We start from the raw sequence: 23,317 nt of genomic DNA on the forward strand, positions 1-23,317 counted from the left end.
TAATCAACAAAATAGAACCGAGGTCCTATTCCATTATTCCATGCACACAGTATTCGGGCGAAAATAGCCTGCTTTGAGCACTCTAATTTGTTCAAAGTAAACGTACCGACTCACCTCGACACTCAGTAAAGAGCATCGCGATGGGATATAAGTTCGGCTGCCCCAGAGGGCAGAGCCCACCGGTAGGACGTCCCACAATGATGCCAGTTAGACATCGCGAGCGGTAAACCGACAGCTTGGGACACGGATTCAACTACGAGCTTTTTAATCGCAACAACTCCAATATATGCTATTGGAGCTGGAATTACCGCGGCTGCTGGTACTAGATTTGTTCTCCGATGGATCCTCGTTAGAGGATTCAAAGCGTACTCATTCCGCTTACGGGGCTTCGGACGAGTCCCGAATCGTTATTTTTCGTTACCGTCTCCCCGTGCCGGGAGTGGATAATTTGCGCGCTTGCTGCCGTCCTTGGATGTAGTAGCCATTTCTGAGGCTCTCTTTCCGGAATCAAACGCTGATTCCACGTTACCCGTTACAACCATGGTAGGCGCCAAGCCTACTATCGACAGTTGATGAGGCACACATTTGAAAGAAGCGTCGCCGGTACAAGACCGTGCGATCAGCCCAAAGGTATTTGGAGTCTCCGAAGTAAACGGCGGACGGGACGTACCCGCCGCCGTTTGGTTATAATCTAATAAAGCATTTCTTTCTTCTCTGGTCGGAACTCTGTTTGCTTGTATAAGCTCTAGAATTACCACGGTTATCCAAGTGAATGTGTGTACGATCTGAGAAACCATAACTGATTCAATGAGCCATTCGCGGTTTCATCTCAATCAGGCTTGTACTGAGACATGCATGGCTTAATCTCTGAGACAAGCATGTAAATACTGGCAGAATTGTTCAGGGAGCTTCGATGTGAAATCTCGGCTCGGACGTGCGCACCCATTGCCGGCCGGGTCTCCTAGCGCGGTCGGCCGCGCGTCTACTATGTGTTTCGGGACTGCCCGCAGGAAGCCTCGTTTTCGTTTGCCGCTACCTCGGTACTCGGCTTGTAAGCGTTCGAACAAATTTCCCGGACCCGTCGCGTTGGTGGGATTAAAAGCGTATGGGATACGTGAATATATCTCTGGTCTTTGAGTATACGCTTGCAAAGAATCGAGTTGATGCGTGCGTTGAAACGTTTCGCTTCCGGGTTTCACGGAGAACCGAACTTCTTGCTACCACGTCAAGGGCCATGCGTTCTGAGACGCCGACCCGCGGTCATGCAGTGACGATAATAAATGAGCATGTGTTGATTGGTTTCGTTGGTACGAGGCATGGAATGGCGGGCGAACGCTCTCTCTTGGTCTACACTGACGTACGGATTGTGCTCGCGGACGTACCGGTACGGCGTAGCAGGCGGGCGTCGGCAGGCCGGACCGACCGACTCGCTTCGCTCACTAGTCGGAGCCTGGCCGCAAGGACGTCGGCGCCGATACGGTGGTAGCACGGTCGGCTTACGGGACGAAACCTCTGCGGGGTATCCAAAAAATTTTGAACTCCGGGAACTCGTTCGCTGTGAGTCGAATTTTGCGAAGGCTCATTTGACAAAGCCCCGTCAGGCGCCCGGTCCAGATCGACTTCCGGAAGGCGTGCATCGCCTTTCGCTCGACTCGGACCGAAACTTGCACAGGTCCCGTGGCACCGCATCGGGCCGAAGCTCGGGCGTACGTCGGTCCATCGTCGGCATGTTCACATCGGCTCGACTCCGAGAAACCACGAATTGCCTTCCGGTCGACCCGGACAAAGTCCCTTCAGTCGCGCCGTGCCGCTGTCGGTTCGCGGGTCCAGCGTCGACCATCATGGGAAGCGGCGCATTGCCTTTTCGTCTCCTGGGTCGAAAAAAATTCCCAAGTTCCTCGGGGATCAAGGACGACGACCGACGGTCGACGTATTATCGATAAAATCAGGGCCACGTTTTGTCCCGGCTGAATGTCGGCCTACCATCCCCGAATCCGGCAGCGTACCAAGGGTCCACCGGTTCATCCGGTCGCTTGTTGGCCTTGCGTTCGCTGTCCGGCGATTTGAACTGCGTATATCTCAAGTGGCAACGGGTACGGGAAGAAAAAAATTCTTTCCAAGTCCCTGGGTTGTGTAGATACGGGATTTCTGGGACACAACATGGCGGCGTACCGGCAAATCAGCCACGATGCTCACCTTACGACAGTCGGTGTGTTACCACCGCGATGGTAAGCCTCAACCACAATATTGTTACCGGCTGTTGACATAGACGGCGCCACCAGTATTTTTGCCCGGTTTTACCGACACACAGTTTGAGAATGAATTATTTGCTCGGTTAGATGAGCATCCATTTTGATTTCTGCTTAGTTGGATGAGCAGCCATTCTGATTATTGCTCAAACAGATAAGCATCAATTCTGATTGTTGCTCAGTTGAATAAGCACCCATTTCGATATTTTCATCGTCGAATGAGCAGAAATTTAAAATTTTTTTTTTTTTGTTAAAGTTTGAAGGGACTTGTCAAAGCTGCGGTCCAAGTCGAGCAAAAGGCGACGCGCGGCGTCCCGGAGTCGATCCGGGCCGGGAGCCTGTCGGAACATCGTCAAATGAGCCTCGGTTAATTTCGACAAAGTTCCCAGAGTTCAAAATTTTTCGATAGTCCGCGGAGGTTTCGCCCCGTTAGCCGACTGTGCTACCACCGTATCGGCGCCGACGTCCTAGCGGCCAGGCTCCTACTAGTAAGAGGAGCGAGTCGGTCGGGCCGGTCTTCCGTCGTCCGCCTGCTACGCCGTACAGGCACGTGCTCGAGCACGATAAGTACGTCAGCGTAGACCGGGAGCGGGCGTTCGCGGACCGTTTCGTGCCTCGTACCAAAGAAACTACGCGACTCGCGTTGTTTCATCTATCGTCACTGCATTAACGCGGGTCGGTGTCTTAGACCGAATGGCCCTTGACGCGGTACCAAGAAGTTCGGCTCTCCGTGAAACACGGAAGGCGGAACGCTACAACGCACGCGTCAACTTACTTCTTTCCGAGCGTACACTCGAAGACCACAGATGTTATAACATCGTATCCCAGACGCTTTCAATCTAGCACACGGGTACGGGAGATCGTTCAAACGCTTATGTGCCGAGTGTCGAGGTGGCGGCACACGGAACCGGGGCTGCCTGCGGGCAGTCCCGAAACACACAGTAGACGCGCGGCCGACCAGGCAAAAGACCCCGTCGGCGATGGGTGGCGCACGTCCGAGCCTAGATTTTGTATCGATGCTCTCTGGTTGATCCTGCCAATAGTCATATGCTTTTCTCAAAGATTAAAACATGCATGTCTCAGTGCGAGCCAGATTAAGGTGAAACTGCGAATGGCTTATCAAATCTGTCATGGTTTCTAAGATCGTACACACATTTGCTTGAATAACTGTGGTAATTCTAGAGCTGATACATGCAAACAGATTTCCGACCAGAGATGGAAGGAATGCTTTTATTAGATCAAAACCAATCGGCGGCGGGTACGTCCCTTTCGCCGTTTACCTTGGTGACTCTGAATAACTTTGGCGTGCTCACGGTCTCGTACCGGCGACGCTTCTTTCAAATGTCTGCCTTATCAACTGTCGATGGTAGGCTCTGCGCCTACCATAGTTGTAACGGGTAACGGGGAATCAGGGTTTGATTCCGGAAAGGAAGCCTGAGAAACGGCTACCACATCCAAGGAAGGCAGCAGGCGCGCACATTACCCACTCCCGGCACGGGGAGGTAGTGACGAAAAATAACTATACGGGACTCGTCCGAGGCCCCGTAATCGGAATGAGTACACTTCAAATCCCTCAACAAGGATCCATTGAAGGGCAAGTCTGGTGCCAGCAGCCGCGGTAATTCCAGTCCCAATAGCGTATATTAAAGTTGTTGCGGTTAAAAAGCTCGTAGTTAAATCTGCGTCCCACGCTGTCGGTTCACCGCTCGCGGTGTCTATCTGGCATGATTGCGGGACGTCCTACCGGTGGGCTTAGCCCTCCGGGGCGGCTCAACTAACATCCCATCGCGGTGCTCCTCACTGAGTGTCGAGGTGGGCCGGTACGTTCACTTTGAACAAATTAGAGTGCTTGAAGCGGGCTATTTTCGTCTGAATACTGTGTGCATGGGATAATGGAATAGGACCTCGGTTCTATTTTGTTGGTTTTCGGAACCCTGAGGTGATGATTAATAAGGACAGATGGGGGCATTCGTATTGCAACATTGGAGGTGAAATTCTTGGATTGTCGCAAGACGGACAGAAGCGAAAGCATTCGCCAAAAATGTTTTCTTTAATCAAGAACGAAAGTTAGAGTTCCGAAGGCGATCAGATACCGCCTTAGTTCCAAACATTAACGATGCCAGCTAGCGATCCGCCGAAGTTCCTCCAATGACTCGGCGGGCAGCATGCAGGAAACCAAAGCTTTTGTGTTCCAGGGAAAGTATGGTTGCAAAGCTAAAACTTAAAGGAATTGACGGAAAGGCACCACCAAGAGTGAAGCCTGCGGCTTAATTTGACCCAACACGGGAAACCTCACCAGGCCCGGACACCGGAAGGATTGACAGATTTAGAGCTCTTTTATGATTCGGTGGGTGGTGATGCATAACCGTTCTTAGTTGATGGAGCGATTTGTTAGGTCAATTCCGATAACGAACGAGCCTCTAGCCTGCTAAATACGCGTACCTTCCGGTATCTCGAAGGCCCCCGGCCTCGGTCGGGCGGTTTTTACTACCGGCGTACAAATAAATCTTCTTAGATGGACAGGCGGCTTCTAGCCGCACGAGATTGAGCAATAACAGGTCTGTGATGCCCTTAGATGTTGCGGGCCGCACGCGCGCTACACTGAAGGAATCAGCGTGTCTTCCCTGGCCGAAAGGCCCGGGTAACCCGCTGAACCTCCTTCGTGCTAGGGATTGGGGCTTGCAATTATTCCCCATAAACGAGGAATTCCCAGTAAGCGCAAGTCATAAGATCGCGTTAATCACGTCCCTGCCCTTTGGACACACCGCTCGTCGCTACTACCGATTGAATGATTAAGTTAGGTCTTCGGACTAGTACGCGGCAATGTCTAGGCATTGCCGATGTTGCGGGGAAGATGACCAAACTTGATCATTCAGAGGAAGTGAAAGTCGTAACAAGGTTTCCGTAGGTGAACCTGCGGAAGGATCATTGACGTTTCGTACTGCCGAAGCAGCGACTCGTAAGCGCGCGGGGCTGACTCGCCGCGAGAGCGGCGTGTCACGCCCACGTGTCGCGAACAAAATTTCACAAAACTTTAAACGACGTAACGGTCAGGCCCGGTTGCCGCGGCGCGCAACACAATCGTCGTGACAACGAACGCGGTGCTGACGCCGGATCCGATGGGTCCGGCGTTCGCCGCCGTCGCGACGAGTGCAGTCGCCGGCTAAAACCGCCCGACGACCGACTCGCGCCGAGGCGTCGACCCGTCGCTCCGCGTCCAGCGCGGAGCAGCGGCGGGTCGTTTGCACCTCTGGCCGACTCGGTGCCGAGAGGGGACCGCTCCGTGGTCCGCCTCGACTCGTTCGACCCGGTCAGGTCATACGAGAGAGACGTGCGAAGCTGGTCTCAGCGCTTCTTCGCGGGCAGCCTATCTGCGCCCAGGTGTCCTCGATGCAACGACGGTACACCCCGGACGCAGGCCGCGAACGCGGTAGACTTCAAAGAGAATTTTCGCCCGTACGAGGAAGCTCGCGGCAGCGTCGAGGGCAGCGATGCCCAGGACTCGCTGACGCGGCCCACTGCCGTCCGCCGTCAATTTGCATTGCGAGCCGATCGGGTCCGGGCCGGTTTATTCCGGCAGACGACCCGTGAACTCGAGGCAATGTCGGCTCTTGAACTATCGCAGGAACGAAATTTGACGCGCGGCGCGCGTTCCTTCCCGCGCGCAACCGTGCATAGGCTGACGCACGCGGCGCCGCGCTCACGACCACAGAAAGCCGGTAACAACCGTAATTTTAGCATTCTTAATTCAAAATTCACATACCGGGACAATCTCTTGAAACTATACATATAATGCGCATGCGCGAGTTTTGTCGGCTGCTCGGGCAGGTTAGCCACTCCGAGTTTCTCAGCTGTCGAACTCTGTTTCTGGCGGCGTTGTAGTTTATACAAATTTTTGAGGTTAGAATCTCAAACAGTCAAGGTAGTGACTCGGAAAGTTGATGCTCACGCTCTTTGAAAATTGGCTTAATTCGACTAAAACGAGAAATCTGTTCAAATGTTGGGTGCTTGGAAGAAATTAGAAACGCAGCAGGTAGGTGCGAACACTTCATTTAATCATTTTTATTATTTCGTACATTAGAAATAACAATGGAATTTTCATTTATCAACAGGTGATACGGCTGAAATAAATACATCTCTGATATTCACTGTTATCTGCCCATTCAATTTGTCAGACGTACAAAGATCATCGCCACTTTCAAGCAACTAAGCAACTTTCTCACTATTTTGTGATTTCAGGCGGTAATATTGAATTTTATCACTTTCGAAAATGAGACATTAAACCGAGCGTTTAAGAAATTTAAATATCTCACTATCTGTAACGGAACTGTGAATCTTTTTTCTCTTGAAAATAGTTCAACAAAATTTACGAATATTCGATAGTCAATGTATTTTTTTCGATTAACAAATGATTGCTACTACTATTTAAAATTTCTGAATGATTATCAGAATTTATTTCGCAAATTTTCAATGATGATCGATTAAATGAATGAAGGAAACCTAATACTCAAATTAAAAATTCAAGTTATATTAGATTTATTAAAATGATTTCTGTATTTCATATTAGTGCGGTTCGAAACAAAGAAAATCTAATCGAAAGCGTAGAACTCAGGAACGTAAATCACATCCTGTGATACAAGTTGAAAATCAAGTTTCTCAAAATGCGCCTCAATGTCACAATTAGCTTCAAGGACAATCATGTTTTAGAGTAATGTCAATTTTAAAGTAATGTAAAGATTGTATCCCCTGTTCCATCAAAATAAATAAATATCTAATTTTTAACAAAATTTATGAAGATTTTTTTCCAAATAATGTAATTCGATACAATATCTTGTTCATAGTCCTCCGAACATCACCTTCTAACAAGGATATTTGGAAAGAGTCCCTTTGTTGCAGAAACTATTATAAAATTCTTCGTTTTCAATTTGTGCTATTGAATAACTCTGTGTTTCAGGTTCCATTTTCAATCTCAATGATATAGGTTGTGGAAGTAAAATGAAAAAGGTACACAGGGTATTTGTTTATACTGCAGTTTATTTTTGATTAAGACCCGGATCTTTACTGATATTACTTTGAATACAAATATTGGCTGTCAAGCAAACGCTGGGTTCAGAGCTAACCCGCAATACGCACTGGGGCGATCTACCTGCCGGTACGCTATTGCTCAGCCTACACACACACATACGTACTATACCTACTCTTACCTATGGACATAAACAGAATATATATATATAACTAATATCGACGTTCAATTTATATTTCAACACTTGGCCCTAAATTGAACTCCACTTACAAGAAGAAATATATATATATATTACAAAAAAGTATTATATAAACCTGTATGGGTGATGAAAAAATTTAATTTATTAATTCTTACAGCTTTTGTTATCGCATCAGCTACCATTTCGTTCGTTGGGACAAAATCTAATGTGATAGTTTTTTGAAGTACATGATCTCTGACAAAAGACATTCTTACATTTATGTGTTTAGTTTTACAACTATAATTCGCGTTTTTGATATGATCAATCGCTGGTCGACAATCAGATTTTAAATGGATAGGACTATTTGATATGATGTTTAATTCAATGGTCAATTCTCTCAACCAAATGATTTCTTGGGTTGCGTCTGACATTGCTACAAATTCTGCTTCTTCCGACGAAATACTGGTTAAAGTTTTTCTTGTGGAACGCCAGCTGACTGCGCCTCCTTGCATAATAAAAACATAAGCCACGACTGGTCTTGGATCTTGCAGACTTTGATTATAGCTAGCATCGCTATAGCCAAACAAATCCTGATTCCCTGATTTGAAATAATACAGTCTGTATGATGCTGTGCCCTTTAGGTATCTAAAAATTCGTTTGACTAATTCCCAATGCTCTTCGGTATAATTGGAATTAAATTTACTAACAGCACCAATAGCGTATGCAAGGTCAGGCCTTGTCCATTGTAATAAATACATGAGACTACCAACCGCTGATTGATAAGGTATGTTTGCTGGCTTTCGCGTATCCCTTTGTCTTGGTGCAGGAAAATCTGTTGTTTCGATTGGAGTCGACACTGAATTACAATCACTCATGCCGAACTTGTGCAAAAGGGATTCTACATAATGCATTTGATCTAAGCTTATCCAACCGTTTTCTTTATCGCGACTTATATTTACTCCTAGGAATCTCTTCGCTTCACCTAAATTCTTTATGGGATATTTCTTAGATAAATTATCAAAGAGAGTTTTTACGCAATGTATACTATTTGTGAACGTAAGAATGTCGTCGACATAAATAACTGTAATTAAAATGACATTTTCATCGATATAAAAATATACGCATGGATCTTGCCTGGACTGCGTCATATTCATCAATTTTAAATCACCATCTATCCTTTTATTCCATGCTCGGCCACTTTGCTTTAAACCGTAGAGTGCCTTGTTTAATAGATAGAATTTTCCTTCAATACCCTGTTGTTCATAGCCTTCCGGCTGAGTTAAATAAATCTCTTCATCCAACTCACCGTGAAGATATGCAGATTCCACATCGAAATGAAGAATATCCAAACCTTTTCTAGCTGCATAGGCGAACAACACGCGTAAAGTTGTATAGCGCACTACTGGCGAATACGTTTCGCTATAGTCTATTCCTGGAACTTGGTCGAAACCGCGAGCGACGAGTCTCGCTTTACAGAAAGCATTACCTCTTTCATCAACCTTTTTCTTATAGACCCACTTGCAAGTTATTGGTTCTCGATCGATAGGCAAGTCTACAAGTGTCCAAATATTATTTTTATTTATCGAGCTCATCTCCTTATCCATCGCTTGGATCCAGGAAGATTTTTCAGGACTCTCTATCGCTTCTCGGTATGTTGCAGGAGTGGAATCGATTTGGACCATTTGATAATCATCAAAAGAATTATTACTATCAATTGATTGATTTGTTTCTAAAGTACTATTCGCTGAAAATGGATTTGAACTAGACGTCGACGAAAAATTTGTAACGTAATCTTGCAAATATGCTGGACGTTTTTTATCTCTAGTAGATGTTCTTCTAATCACAGGTTCAGTCGGTTGTTTAGCCTGTTCATTGGCACCCATCTCGTCCACGTTATCGCGATTTTGATTTCGTTCGAGATTCGGTTGATCAATCGTTTCTGACTTTTCTTGAATAGGTAGTAAAGCGATATTTTTAGAATTATTTTGAACATTATCAACAGAGCATTTAGAATTTACAGATTTTTCAACAAATATTACATCCCTACTTACTAAAATTTTTTTGTTTACAATATCCCAAAGTCTAAAACCTCTTTGACTCGGGCAATAACCTATAAATTTACATTCTACAGATTGAGGATCTAATTTTTTCTTTTTCTCCGACGGCACTCGAGCGAACGCTTTGCAACCAAAAATTTTAACGCTTGTTAAGTCCGGAAGTTTACAACTCCAAAGTTCTTCGGGAGTTTTCCATTCAAGTGCCGCGTGAGGGGACCTATTATATAAATAAGCGGCCGTCGCTACGGCATCTTTCCAAAATTTACTTGACAAATTCGCATCTATCAACATGCAACGAGCTTTATCTAGTAACGTACGATTTAGCCTTTCCGCTCGGCCGTTTTGCTGAGGATTACCTGGAATCGTTGTTTGAATATTTATTCCTGCTTTAATACAAATATCCTTAAATTGTTTATTTAAATACTCAGTACCGTTATCTATTCTTAGATTAATAATTTTACTACTCGTTTCATTTTCAACTAAAGATTTAAATTGCAAAAACATATTAGTAGCTTGATCTTTGGATTTAAGGAAATAAATTACTGATTTTCGACTGTAATCATCTATAAAAGTTAAAAAATATTTGTATCCATCATAAGACAAAGTTGGAACTTGGCAGACGTCTGAATGGATTAACTCTAATTTTTTACTGGCTCTATTAAAGCTGGATTTAAAACAATGTCTTGGATGCTTGGCCATTGGGCAAATCTCACAGAAAAAATTTTTATCATTTACTACTTGAATATCTACATAATTACTTAACAATTTTTTCAAAGCATCAACATTTAAATGAGCCATTCTCCGATGCCATAATTCCAAACTTTCCCCTTTACTTTGAACCTTCTTCACTACTGCAGGGCAACTGAAAATAGATTTAGGACTATTTATTTTATCATTCTTGATATCTAAGACATACACACCATTTTTACTTTTATTTCCGACAATAACAATATCTGAACGCTTATTAAAGATCTTACAATCTTTCTCTTTGAAATCAATGTTCCAACCCGATTTTGTCATTACACCTACGGATAATAAATTCGAAGCCAACTCTGGTGAATACAAAACATTCTTTAACTTAATTAATACTCTCTTATTATTATGGTGCGTATACAGATTTACATCGCCCTCTCCGCATACCTTGAGTTTCTGTTTATTCGCTACTATTATTATTTTGATTTTCGAATCACGCATATTCTCGAACATACCTCTATTACTACACATATGCCTCGAAGCAGCTGAGTCTATCATCCATGAGTCGCTACTACATGTGCCCATCGCTATCAGCAACACACTCGCATACTCAATCTCGGCGCTCTCGTACTCGTCTTCTTCATCACCGCCTTGAGCTGCCATGGCACCAGACCCATCTCTCCTGTTGTTACCGCTGTTGTTATTATTTTGACTCCAGTTGCTGCTATTACCACTAACTCGACGACAATTTCTTGCGTAATGTCCAGGACGGTTACATCTATAGCAGATTAATGATGATCTGCCTCTCTGAACGCCTCTTCCACCTCTGTTTGGTTTGTATCCAGCGTTTGCGCGCGAAAAGAATGCCAAGTCATTGTTTTGTTCCGTTGAAAACCACTTAACATCTTGTAAAATCTTTGTCTTCACCAAGTCTGTCGTTAGATCAATCTTGGAACTTTCCAGAGCCATGACCATGGGTTTGTATACTTCGGGAAGACCATTCAACAGAATTGCTCCTATTACTTTGTCCGGGAACTCCAAGCCGATACTCTTCAACTGGTGAGCGGCCGATACAATTGTATCAATATAATTTTCTTCGGACGAACAATTTTCGAGCTTCGTGTCTGTAACCAACTTTATCAGTTGCAGACCCCTGGTCACTCCTGTATCTGCATAGGTTTTCTTTAGAGCCAACCACACATCACGGGCCGTATTCAAATCTCTTACGTGTCCATATACCTGCCGCTCGACCGCAAGGATGATTTTGGCGCGAGTTTTCTTGTCTTTCTGGGGGTCGGTAGGAACTGCCGCTGCATTGTCGGGATTAATAAAATCCCACAAATCTTCGTGGGTCAAGTAAGCTTCCATTGCCACTGCCCAATCATCATAATTTTCGCGGCCTTTCAACTTTTCGATTGTCTGAAGCCCGCTCAACGACGTACTGGCTGCCATATTGGTTTTTCACTTTTGAATAAAGCGTCGATGAGCTAATCACTGACTTTTCGCGTTAAACCTTCGTAACTGGGCCCATAACCTGATATAGGTTGTGGAAGTAAAATGAAAAAGGTACACAGGGTATTTGTTTATACTGCAGTTTATTTTTGATTAAGACCCGGATCTTTACTGATATTACTTTGAATACAAATATTGGCTGTCAAGCAAACGCTGGGTTCAGAGCTAACCCGCAATACGCACTGGGGCGATCTACCTGCCGGTACGCTATTGCTCAGCCTACACACACACATACGTACTATACCTACTCTTACCTATGGACATAAACAGAATATATATATATAACTAATATCGACGTTCAATTTATATTTCAACACTCAAAATGGGATTTTTTTTGCTCCAGATAATGCTAACATGAAATGCAAGAATAATTGCGGTACATGGAGATTCACAAGCTCTCAGTCTCAGCGTAGGACCCTACAAAGAGTGTAAAATTGAATTTGGTTTCAAGTTATCGTGCAACTAGCTAGCCAGATGACACCGTCAACTAAGATTGAATCTAAAGACATTCTTAACTTGACTTATTTAACAGTTCTAGATTGAGATTGATTCAGTTTGCCTTTAGTCGAGGAAATAAAGCAATGGACTGTCGATTTTTTGAGCAATAAGACGGAGTTTAATGCGGTTTTTTGCATTCGCTCCGTAAGAGCGTCTACAAACTTTGCGAACTAAATTGATTAATCAATTTTTTGAAAATGCATTATGGCATTAATAATATGCATTTTGCAAGTGCACTTCCAAGAGACACTAAATAAAAAATTTGCTACTCGGGGGTTTTTGGGGTCGCTGAACACGAATATCGCCACGGCAACCGTCTCCGAGGTACCTGGTGCCCAGGGTGGACAGTATCAACGTCTTCTCCTAGAGTTTTGGCGAAAATTGTGATCGAATTTGTGATTGAATTAAGAACAATATACTTGAATTGAGGTAAAAATGATAATACTCAAGATAATTCCAGAAAAAGACGTTGAAACGTTCACCCTGGGCACCACGTACCTCGGAGACGGTTGCCGTATCGATATTCGTATTCAGTGACCCCAAAAACCCCCGGGCAACGAGTTTCGACAAATTCTATCACAATTTTCGCCAAAACTCTAGGAGAAGACGTTGATACTGTCCACCCTGGGCGCCAGGTACCTCGGAGACGGTTGCCGTGGCGATATTCGTGTTCAGCGACCCCAAAAACCCCCAGGCAACGAGTTTCGACAAATTCGATCACAATTTTCGCCAAAACTCTAGGAGAAGACGTTGATACTGTCCACCCTGGGCACCAGGTACCTCAGAGACGGTTGCCGTGGCGATATTCGTGTTCAGCGACCCCAAAAACCCCCGAGTAGCAAATTTTTTATTTAGTGTTTCTTGGAAGTGCACTTGCAAAATGCATATTATTAATGCCATAATGCATTTTCAGAAAATTAATTAATCAATTTAGTTCACAAAGTTTGTAGGCGCTCTTACGAATCGAATGCAAAAAACCGCATTAAAATCCGTCCTACTGCTCAAAAAATCGACAGTTGGGCCGTCTTTAGTGTTTTATTTCCTCGACTACTAGCAAAATTCAACCCTACAATCTAATTGAGGACTTGAAAAACTATTTATCTGAATTCAATGCCGAAGAGAGTGAAAGTAAGCTTTAAAAAAAGATACCAAATCAAATAGTATGAGGTTTGAAAAACAATGCTGGTCAATAATAATGCTTGAATTGCAATGGTGCACAGAATGATTCCTCGGTAGAATGAATTGGCAGCAACGGTTAAGTAACAAACTTATCGCTATTGGCTCGATCAAAGTAAAATGATGTGATATACAGCCATTATGATCAGTAGTATATCCCGCTATTCAATTTTGCCTCAACTGATGTTAAAAAGGTGGCGATGGCCTGATCAAATTCACTCTGGCACCTGATGTCAGACGAAACAACCAGGTTCGATGGTTCTAATGATTGCACCGCTCGAGAAACCAGGATCCTTGCCACTTAAACGTTTTGACCATCCGGTAAGGCATAATTTTCCTCGTGTTGATTAAAGTTTGAACTTCGAGCCTGCTGAAAAAAAAACGAATTTTATCATTGAATCCATGTTGCAATATTGTCATTGTCAAAGATCACGTAATTGGGAATTCACTCACATGCTTCCATGCCTGAAAAATTCAGTCCCGCTTTGACAATGAATTATTTTGTACCTGAAAATATTAGAAGCTATTATTATCAAACAGGATCCTTCGGTATTTTTTAAGGCAAAAAAAAAGGCAGCACTTTTTGAAAGGCAACCAATGGTCAGACAAGGGGTGATCAGAAGAGTGGAAATTGGTCTCCCAGTGTTATCGGACGATTGTTTTGTAAGTTATTGTTTTGTTTCCTAATTTTTCATTAGTAGCATGATTTACACTGTAATATTGACTGTTGTTCTTTTTCTCTTTTTATTCTTGGATATCTGGTGAACCCTCTTTGTTAACGGAACATTGATTGTTGTACAATGGAGCTGCAAAAACTTTGTCAACTAATCAATGATATCGGCGAGGGTTTTTGTGAGTATTGCGTCGGGTACGTTCTCTGTTAATTACTAGTCTTTGTCCTCCTAAGCTTGGTGTTTAAGATGAATAATTTCTTCATTCCTTGTTACTCATTTCTTTCATTTATTTCTTGTTCATCGGCACTAATTACTGACTTCTGGAGCACTGCACCGTAACGAATTCACTCTGGAAATACCTTCTACTGGGTCTCAACTATTCATTCATTTTGAATTTTGTGTAAATGAAGAATCTGTTCACAATAATCATTGTTTTTACTTACCTACCTCTGTTTGTCCAGACTCCCACTTGCTAATGACATTTCACGTTGAATTTCAGATTTCTTCTTTCAATAAATAACACCCAATTTCTGTATGATTCGATATTTGCTTTTCCGCAAAATTCTTCATTGCGTCGGTTGAATATCTTCCGAAATCAACCAAGGTATTGCTAAACGATACTATTCTTTTTTGACAATTCACGCTACGTAAAAATAAACAGCAGCATAACCTCAATCCACGGCTTTACACGCCAGAGAATCACAGTTTTTGTTTCATTTTGTGTACGTTGACGCCTTGCTCAGCAGAAGAAAACATCACCGCGGCGCGATTTCACCGACCGAAGAGATTAAATTATTTGGCGCATGCGCGTTATATGTATAGTTTCAAGAGATTGTCCCGGTATATGATAACCCTAAACGGTGGATCACTTGGCTCGTGGGTCGATGAAAAACGAAGCTAATTGCGCGTCAACTTGTAAACTGCAGGACACATGAACATCGACATTTCGAACGCACATTGCGGTCCACAGATACAATTCCCGGACCACGCCTGGCTAAGGGTCGTTCAACAACGACAGACTGCTCTGTCGGCAACGGTGCTGCGAAAACCCCGCGGGGGAACAGCGCACCGTATCTCTGCGAGCAAATGACTGGGCGTTCGCAGCCCTTATCGCGCGCCGGTCGCGCGGCAGCGGGTCGCGTCGCCTCAAACGAACTCGTATGTCCCGGTCGCGACGCGTCGCCGCAAATCGCGGGGTCGAGCTGTCGCTGCCGTTCGTCACGTTCCGGTGTTAGCAAAAGTCGAGAGAACGAACGAATCCAGCACGGCGAGGCACAGACCGCGCCACGGTTTGCCGCTCATGTAAAGAAGTTCCGTCCACGTTCCGCCGCGGGGGGCTCCTGAGTCTCCCGTACGGCGGGCGTTTACGGTCGTTTCCGTCGCTGGAACGTATGAAAAATACGTTGTGTCCTCGTCCGTGTCGACGGTGTTGTTTTTGAACGAACGACCGTCGCCGACGACAGACTCACAATCTTAGGACAACCTCAGAGCAGGCGAGACTACCCGCTGAATTTGAGCATATTACTAAGCAAAGGAAGAGAAATTAACTAGTATTTCCTCAGTAGTGGCGAGCGAACAGGAAACAGCCCAGCACTGAATCCCGCGGTTCTGCCGCCGGGAAACGTAGTGTTTGGGAGGATTCACTTATCCCGGGGCGTCGGCCCGCGTCCAGGTTCATCTTGAATGGGGCCATTTACCCGCAGAGGGTGCCAGGCCCGTAGTGACCAGGACGCGCCACGGGTGGATCTCTCCTCAGAGTCAGGGTGCTTGAAAGTGCAGCTCTAAGTGGGTGGTAAACTCCGTCCAAGGCTAAATATGACCACGAGACCGATAGCGAACAAGTACCGTAAGGGAAAGTTGGAAAGAACTTTGATGAGAGAGTTCAAGAGTACGTGAAACCGTTCAGGGGTAAACCTGAGAAACCCGAAAGATCGAACGGGGAGACTCATCGTCAGCGACGCAGGGTTCGCCGCAGCTCGTGATGTCGGGACCTCGCGTCCACGGCACTCGGTCGCGATGCAATGTCCGGCGGCGCCGGCATGCACTTCTCTCCTAGTAGGACGTCGCGACCCGTTGGGTGTCGGTCTTAGGCCATGTCGGCTGGCTGTCTCGGCAGTCTCGTCGGGGCAGACCCCCGGTTGCCCGTCCGTCTGCCCGGCGGTACCCGAACGGTGAAGAGCCGCATTGAACTGCGTCGGGCCCGCCGCAAGCGCGGTCAGCGGATCCTGGTGGTCGGACCTAGCGCCGTCCTCGGGCCTGGCTAGCTGTTGGTTGGCGGTGTCCTCTGGCTGGCTCGTTCAAATTATCAAATACCGGTCGGCGACGCTATTGCTTTGAGTACTTTCAGGACCCGTCTTGAAACACGGACCAAGGAGTCTAACATGTGCGCGAGTCATTGGGACGAGCAAAACTAAAGGCAAAATGGAAGTAAAGGTCAGCCCAGCGCTGACCGAGGGAGGATGGGCCGCGTCACGATGCGGCCCCGCACTCCCGGGGCGTCTCGTTTTTACTGCGAGAAGAGGCGCACCCAGAGCGTACACGTTGGGACCCGAAAGATGGTGAACTATGCCTGGTCAGGGCGAAGTCAGGGAAACCCTGATAGAGGTCCGTAGCGATTCTGACCTGCAAATCGATCGTCGAAACTGGGTATAGGTGCGAAAGACTAATCGAACCATCTAGTAGGTGGTTCCCTCCGAAGTTTCCCTCAGGATAGCTGGCACTCGCGTACAAAACGTACACGAGTCTCATCCCGTAAAGCGAATGATTGGAGGCCTTGGGGCCGAAACGACCTTAACCTATTCTCAAACTTTAAATGAATGAGATCTCCGGCTTGCTCGAACCATGAAGCCACGAGATCTCGGATCAGAGTGATAAGTGGGCCACTTTTGGCAAGCAGAACTGACGCTGTGGGATGAACCAAACGCCGAGTTAAGGGGCCAAAGTCGACGATTATGGGATACCATGAAAGGCGTTGGTTGCTTAAGACAGCAGGACGGTGGCCATGGAAGTCGGAATCCGCTAAGAAGTGTGTAACAGCCCACCTCCCGAAGCAACTAGCCCTGGAAATGGATAGCGCTGAAGCGTCGCGCCTATACTCGGCCGTCAGCGGCATACGAGGCGGCCTAGGCCTTCATGAAGCCCTGACGAGTAGGAGGGTCGCGGCGGTGTGCGCAGAAGGGTCTGGGCGTGAGCCTGCCTGGAGACGCCGTCGGTGCAGATCTTGGTGGTAGTAGCAAATACTCCAGCGAGGCCCTGGAGGACTGACGTGGAGAAGAGTTTCGTGTGAACAGCCGTTGCACACGAGTCAGTCGATCCTAAGCCCTAGGAAAAATCCGATGACGATGTTGGTGTATTTCCATGCCTGACACGCGCGTCGTGACGCCGGTGATTGTGCGAACGTCGGGTCTCGCTCGGCGTTCCCCCCGGCGTGGACGCGCTCGGTTTGAAATGTGACACACCCGTCGGGCGAAAGGGAATCCGGTTCCTATTCCGGAACCCGGCAGCAGAACCGTTTACAAGTCGGGCCCTCGCAAGAGAGTTCGTCGGGGTAACCCAAAAAGACCTGGAGACGCCGTCGGGAGATCCGGAAAGAGTTTTCTTTTCTGTATAAGCGTTCGAGTTCCCTGGAATCCTCTAGCAGGGAGATGGGGTTTGGAACGCGAAGAGCACCGCAGTTGCGGCGGTGTCCGGATCTTCCCTTGGAACTTGAAAATCCAGGAGAGGGCCACGTGGAGGTCCCGCGCCGGTTAGTACCCATATCCGCAGCAGGTCTTCAAGGTGAAGAGCCTCTAGTCGATAGACTAATGTAGGTAAGGGGAGTCGGCAAATTGGATCCGTAACTTCGGAATAAGGGTTGGCTCTGAGGATCGAAGCGTGTCGGGCTTGTTCGGGAAGCCGGTTTGGCTGACGTGCCGGGCCTGGGCGAGGCGATGGTAATAACCGGATCCGAGCTCGGTCCCGTGCCTTGGCCTCCCGCGGATCTTCCCTGCTGCGAGGCTTCGGCGGCGGTACGCCGTTGCCGTCGTCCTCTTCGGCCGCCATTTAACGGTCAGCTCAGAACTGGCACGGACTGGGGGAATCCGACTGTCTAATTAAAACAAAGCATTGCGATGGCCCTAGCGGGTGTCGACGCAATGTGATTGCTGCCCAGTGCTCTGAATGTAAACGTGAAGAAATTCAAGCAAGCGCGGGTAAACGGCGGGAGTAACTATGACTCTCTTAAGGGTCAGGCGAGGGCTTGGAGTTCACCGCAGGATACGGCACCCTGTGGACGTAAATGCGGCCATTGAACTGCCCGGCGCCAAGCTTGGATGAAGGGATGAAGAGTTGCGTATGATGGCACGCGAGGAGGCTCAGGCCACCGAGCGAGGAGTGAGGTTCATGAACCTGCACCTTCTCGCTCCGCTTCCTGGTAGGACCCAGGAGGCGATTCAAGGGGTCCGGCGCAGGCCGGACTACCGAAGAATGGTTGAGGCAGCCCAGCACCAACTAGAGGCTGCCCACTCGCCCCCTGGGACTCCAACCAGACTACTGGGACAAAGGAGGCGTTCGCTGCCATCACCACGTGAGCGCACTCCCTCCGCCGATCCAGCAATGGTGACACCACCCACCCCAGCGGCACCTGCTCCCGCTACAACTGCGGGGCAGGACCTTGCCGGAGCTATACGTCGCTTAATCGTGATAGCCCGGCAAGAGGAGCATCATCGTGCCAACGAGTTGGCCGACATCGCAGATGATGCTCTTGATGGGGGAAATACAGACGTCGCCATAATCGAGTGGTTAGGCAGAGTATTTCCCCCTGCAGCCGCTGCAGCTGGATCCAGGCGCCGTGAGCCGGCCGCAAACTCAATCCGCCAGAGGTATGGAAAGCCGCCGTCAAGGAGGACACTGCGTCGTCGGGAGTACGCCAGAGTCCAGACCGGGTGGAAAAACCATCGACGCCACGTAGCTCGGGAGATCCCAGAAGGGGGCCTCAGTTCGACCAACCACACCTTGGACGAATTAGTCACGCACTGGGGCCCACTCCTTGGACATCCTTCTAAGGACTACGCAGGACCTTCTAGGATCCCGCCTGAAGAACCCGAGCTACGGTACACGTGGGACCCAATCTCCGCTCAGGAGATTGACGACATCAAGGTCCCCGTGTCGTCGTCACCCGGTCCAGACATGGTTACGGCGAGGCAGTGGCGCGCGATATCACAATTCACCCGCGCGCTCCTCTATAATGTCGTCATGCTTAAGGGGGGGTTCCTAAGACAACTCCTTCAGAGCCGGACTATCTTCATTCCGAAGAAAAAGGTACCGGAAAATCCTGGGGACTACTGACCAATCTCGATTGGCTCGGTAGTGGTTCGCCAATTACACCGCATTCTTGCTGACCGCCTGAGATCCGCCAACCTAACCGACGATCGCCAGCGTGCGTTTATAGCGGCCGACGGAACGGCCGAAAATACGGCCGTCCTTGACGCCATCTTATGGACGGCCCGCACGCTGCGTCGCGAGCTCCACGTGGCTACCCTTGATGCCGCAAAGGCATTTGTCACGGTAAGCCACGCGGCGCTCGCAACGATCGTCGGACAGCTCGGCCTACCCACCGGCTTGGTGTCCTATGTGGCCGAGCTGTACAAAGGCGCAACCACCAGGTTGGCGGCGGACAGGAGAATGTCCTCTCCGGTACCAGTCCCGCGCGGAGTTCGTCAAGGAGACCCCCTCGCGCCGATTTTTTCCAACCTGGTCGCAAATAAAATCCTTGCGGCCGTGCCCTCTGAGGTCGGGTTCATCCTCGAAGGCGAGCGGATTGCCTGTCTCGCGTTCGCGGATGACCTGACCCTAATAACATCCTCTAAATGGGGAATGCAGAGGGCACTTGCTAAGGTTGAAGAGACGGCAGCAGGCATGGGGCTGATGCTCAACCCGTCCAAATGTAGCACTTTATCTTTGGTGCCCGCCGGTAAGAAAAAGAGGGTCGAACCGCTGTTTCGACTACGTGACCGCCCTCTGACCCAAACCGGCGTGCTCCAGAAGTGGAGTTACTTGGGCGGCGAGTTGAGCCCCGGGGGGCTTACGACTGTCAAGGCCGAGCTTGGAGCGGAGCTCAACAACATCACCAAAGCTCCGCTTAAGCCGCAGCAACGACTAACCATGCTGCGGCTCTTCCTGCTACCCAGGGTCTATCACTTACTGGCCCTGGGTAGGACTACGGCAGGAAGGGTCGAGCCGCTCGACAAACAAGTCAGGTGCGCGGTACGCGCCTGGCTTAGGCTCCCTGACGACACGGCGGTTGGCTACTTCCACGCCTCAGCTCAGGATGGCGAATTGAATATTCCCTCCCTTACCACCCTTATCCCGGCGATGATCATCAGCCGCCTCGGCCGATTAAGCCAGAGCGATTTTCCCGCAGCCCGGGCTGCGCATGCAAATCGAAGGGTCCAGCGTAAACTTGGCTGGGCCCGGCGCACGCTGCGCAAAGCCGGGCTGCTGGGCGATGACTCATCGGCCGAGGCACGCCGGCAGCTATGGGCGATGGTACTGCACGAGTCGGTGGACGGACAGGAGCTGCGGGAATCTTTCGCGAGCGCCCTGTCCAGCAACTGGGTCCACCACGGGACCGATGCTATCCCGGCCCGTGATTACGTGCAGTACCACCACGTCCGCGTTAACTGCCTCCCCACTTTAGTCCGTACCTCACGTGGACAGCGACGCACCAGCCGGCGTACCACCTGCTGTGCTGGATGCGACTATTCGGAGACCGCTGCCCACGTCATACAGCAATGCTGGAGAACGCACGGAGGCAGGGTAAACCGTTACGACGCGATCTGCGCAACGCTAGCTGCCGACCTCAGGGATAAGGGCTGGAACATCCAAAGGAAGAGGGTGTTCAAGACCTCCGAGGGAAACCGGAAGCCCGACATCGTAGCGAGCAAAGAGGGGCGCGGGGCAATCATCGATGCCCAGGTCGTCTCAGGCGCAACCCCGCTCTCGACAAGTCACGTCAAAAAGCGGGGTTACTATGCCCACAACCGGGACTTGCTGGAGGGCGTAGCTGCGCACCTAGCGGTCCCGGTAGCAAACATCGAGACGACCACGTGCACCCTCACATGGAGGGGGGATTGGTGCGAGCAATTGCACCAAAGCCTCCGCTCGCTCGGGCTATCTGATAGGCTCCTCGCAGGTATCACGACTCGGGTGCTGCAGGGGTCACATACCAACTGGGTGCGGTTCAATCAAATGACAGGCTTCAGGCGTCGTCCACATTGCCCTCAGCCCCGACGGGGCATCGGCTAGCTCCTTTCGCTGAGGTAGGGGCCCGCTGTCCCCAGTGTGTCAAGTGTTCGTGTGGTCCACGTACTTGTCTTGTCCACGTCCTTCATTCAACCGCCAATAGATAATAAAATAGCCAAATGCCTCGTCATCTAATTAGTGACGCGCATGAATGGATTAACGAGATTCCCACTGTCCCTATCTACTATCTAGCTAAACCACTGCCAAGGGAAAGGGCTTGGGAAAATTAGCGGGAAAAGAAGACCCTGTTGAACTTGACTCTAGTCTGGCACTGTAAGGAGACATGAGAGGTGTAGCATGAGTGGGAGGTGGCAACATCGCCAGTGGAATACCACTACTTTCATCGTTTCTTTACTTACTCAGTTAGGCGGAGCGCGTGCGTCGAGGACTTTCGTCACGGCTGTCACGGTGTTCTAGAGCTAAGCGTGTAAGAGTGAGGTTAGGCTTCGGCCGATCGTCGATCATACTCCCGCGTGATCCGATTCAAGGACACTGCCAGGCGGGGAGTTTGACTGGGGCGGTACATCTGTCAAAAAATAACGCAGGTGTCCTAAGGCCAGCTTAGCGAGGACAGAAACCTCGCGTGGAGCAAAAGGGCAAAAGCTGGCTTGATCTCGATGTTCAGTACGCATAGAGACTGCGAAAGCACGGCCTATCGATCGTTTTGGCTTGAAGAGTTTTCAGCAAGAGGTGTCAGAAAAAGTACCACAGGGATAACTGACTTGTGGCGGCCAAGCGTTCTTAGCGACGTCGCTTTTTGATCCTTCGATGTCGGCTCTTCCTATCATTGCGAAGCAGAATTCGCCAAGCTTGGATTGTTCACCCACCAATAGGGAACGTGAGCTGGGTTTAGACCGTCGTGAGACAGGTTAGTTTTACCCTAATGATGACTCGTCGTTGCGATAGTAATCCTGCTCAGTACGAGAGGAACCGCAGATTCGGACATTTGGTTCACGCACTCGGTCGAGTGGCCGGTGGTGCGAAGCTACCATCCGTGGGATTATGCCTAAACACCTCTAAGGCCGTATCCTCTCTAGTCAAAGGGGGCAACGATATTTCTAGAAGTCTCGTGGGTCGAAAGGCTCAAAACAATGTGACTTTACTGGGTGGCCGGTCCACGGACCGGTCGTCGCACGAGCCCTGTTTGCCAGGCGGGGTCTTCGGCCTTCGTCGGGATCTTCCCGCTCGTCGGTCTGGCCTCGAACGGTCGATCATGGGTCATCCAGTTCGATGTCGAGACTCGGAATCGTCTGCAGACGACTTAGGTACCTGGCGGGGTGTTGTACTCGGTAGAGCAGTTACCACGCTGCGATCTGTTGAGACTCAGCCCTTGGCTTGGGAATTCGTGTTGTCGGTTAGACGATGCCCCAATGTGTTTGTGTTTGCAGAGCGCTGGCTCGACGCCGGTCACGCGACGCGTCGCTCGTCCCATGTTGGACGAGTCGCGGGCGGACCGGCGCGGCCGTGCTCTACTCGCCAAGCGGGTGCGATGGTAATGCGAGTGCGGGGACTGAGAAAAGAAAATTTTTCTTCCGTACCCACTTGCCACTCGAGATATATCCGAGGCAGCAGCTCGGATCGCCGGTCGGCGAACGCAAGGCCGACAAGCGCGACCGAACGGACCGGTAGACCCCCTCGTTACGTCGCGGGATTCGGCGACGGTATTATAGGCCGTAATTATTCTTTCGATAATACGTCGACCGTCGGCCGTCGTCCTTGATCCCTAAGGGACTTGGGAATTTTTTTCGTCCCAGGCGACGAAAAGGCAATGCGCCGCGTCCCGCTATAGTCAGCGCTGGACCCGCGAACCGACCGTGGCACGGCGGGACTTGTGAAAATTTTCGTCCAGGTCGACCGAAAGGCAATGCGCCGCGTCCCGGGGCCAATGGGACGACGGCGGACGGATCGACCCCCGATGCGGCGCGACGGGACACTTGTGCAAATTTTGGTCCGAGTCGGGCGAAAGGGGACGCGCG

At 48.9% G+C, this 23,317-nt stretch overlaps 1 long non-coding RNA gene and 2 pseudogenes across 1 annotated transcript; 2 read left to right on the forward strand and 1 right to left on the reverse strand.

Annotated features, from left to right (window-relative positions):
* On the reverse strand, positions 1 to 22,639 carry LOC124309825 (uncharacterized). The gene is made up of 3 exons (XR_006909409.1): positions 22,628 to 22,639; positions 8,207 to 8,212; positions 1 to 459 (listed from the first exon to the last, which is right to left on the reverse strand). It is a non-coding gene; the product is annotated as an uncharacterized LOC124309825 (long non-coding RNA).
* LOC124309833 (uncharacterized) lies at positions 14,910 to 15,064 on the forward strand (annotated as a pseudogene).
* LOC124309829 (uncharacterized) lies at positions 15,540 to 22,688 on the forward strand (annotated as a pseudogene).
* The last annotated feature ends 629 nt before the right edge of the window (positions 22,689 to 23,317 follow it).

Source organism: Neodiprion virginianus, unplaced genomic scaffold, assembly GCF_021901495.1.
Source record: "Neodiprion virginianus isolate iyNeoVirg1 unplaced genomic scaffold, iyNeoVirg1.1 ptg000053l, whole genome shotgun sequence".
Taxonomy (NCBI): domain Eukaryota; kingdom Metazoa; phylum Arthropoda; class Insecta; order Hymenoptera; family Diprionidae; genus Neodiprion; species Neodiprion virginianus.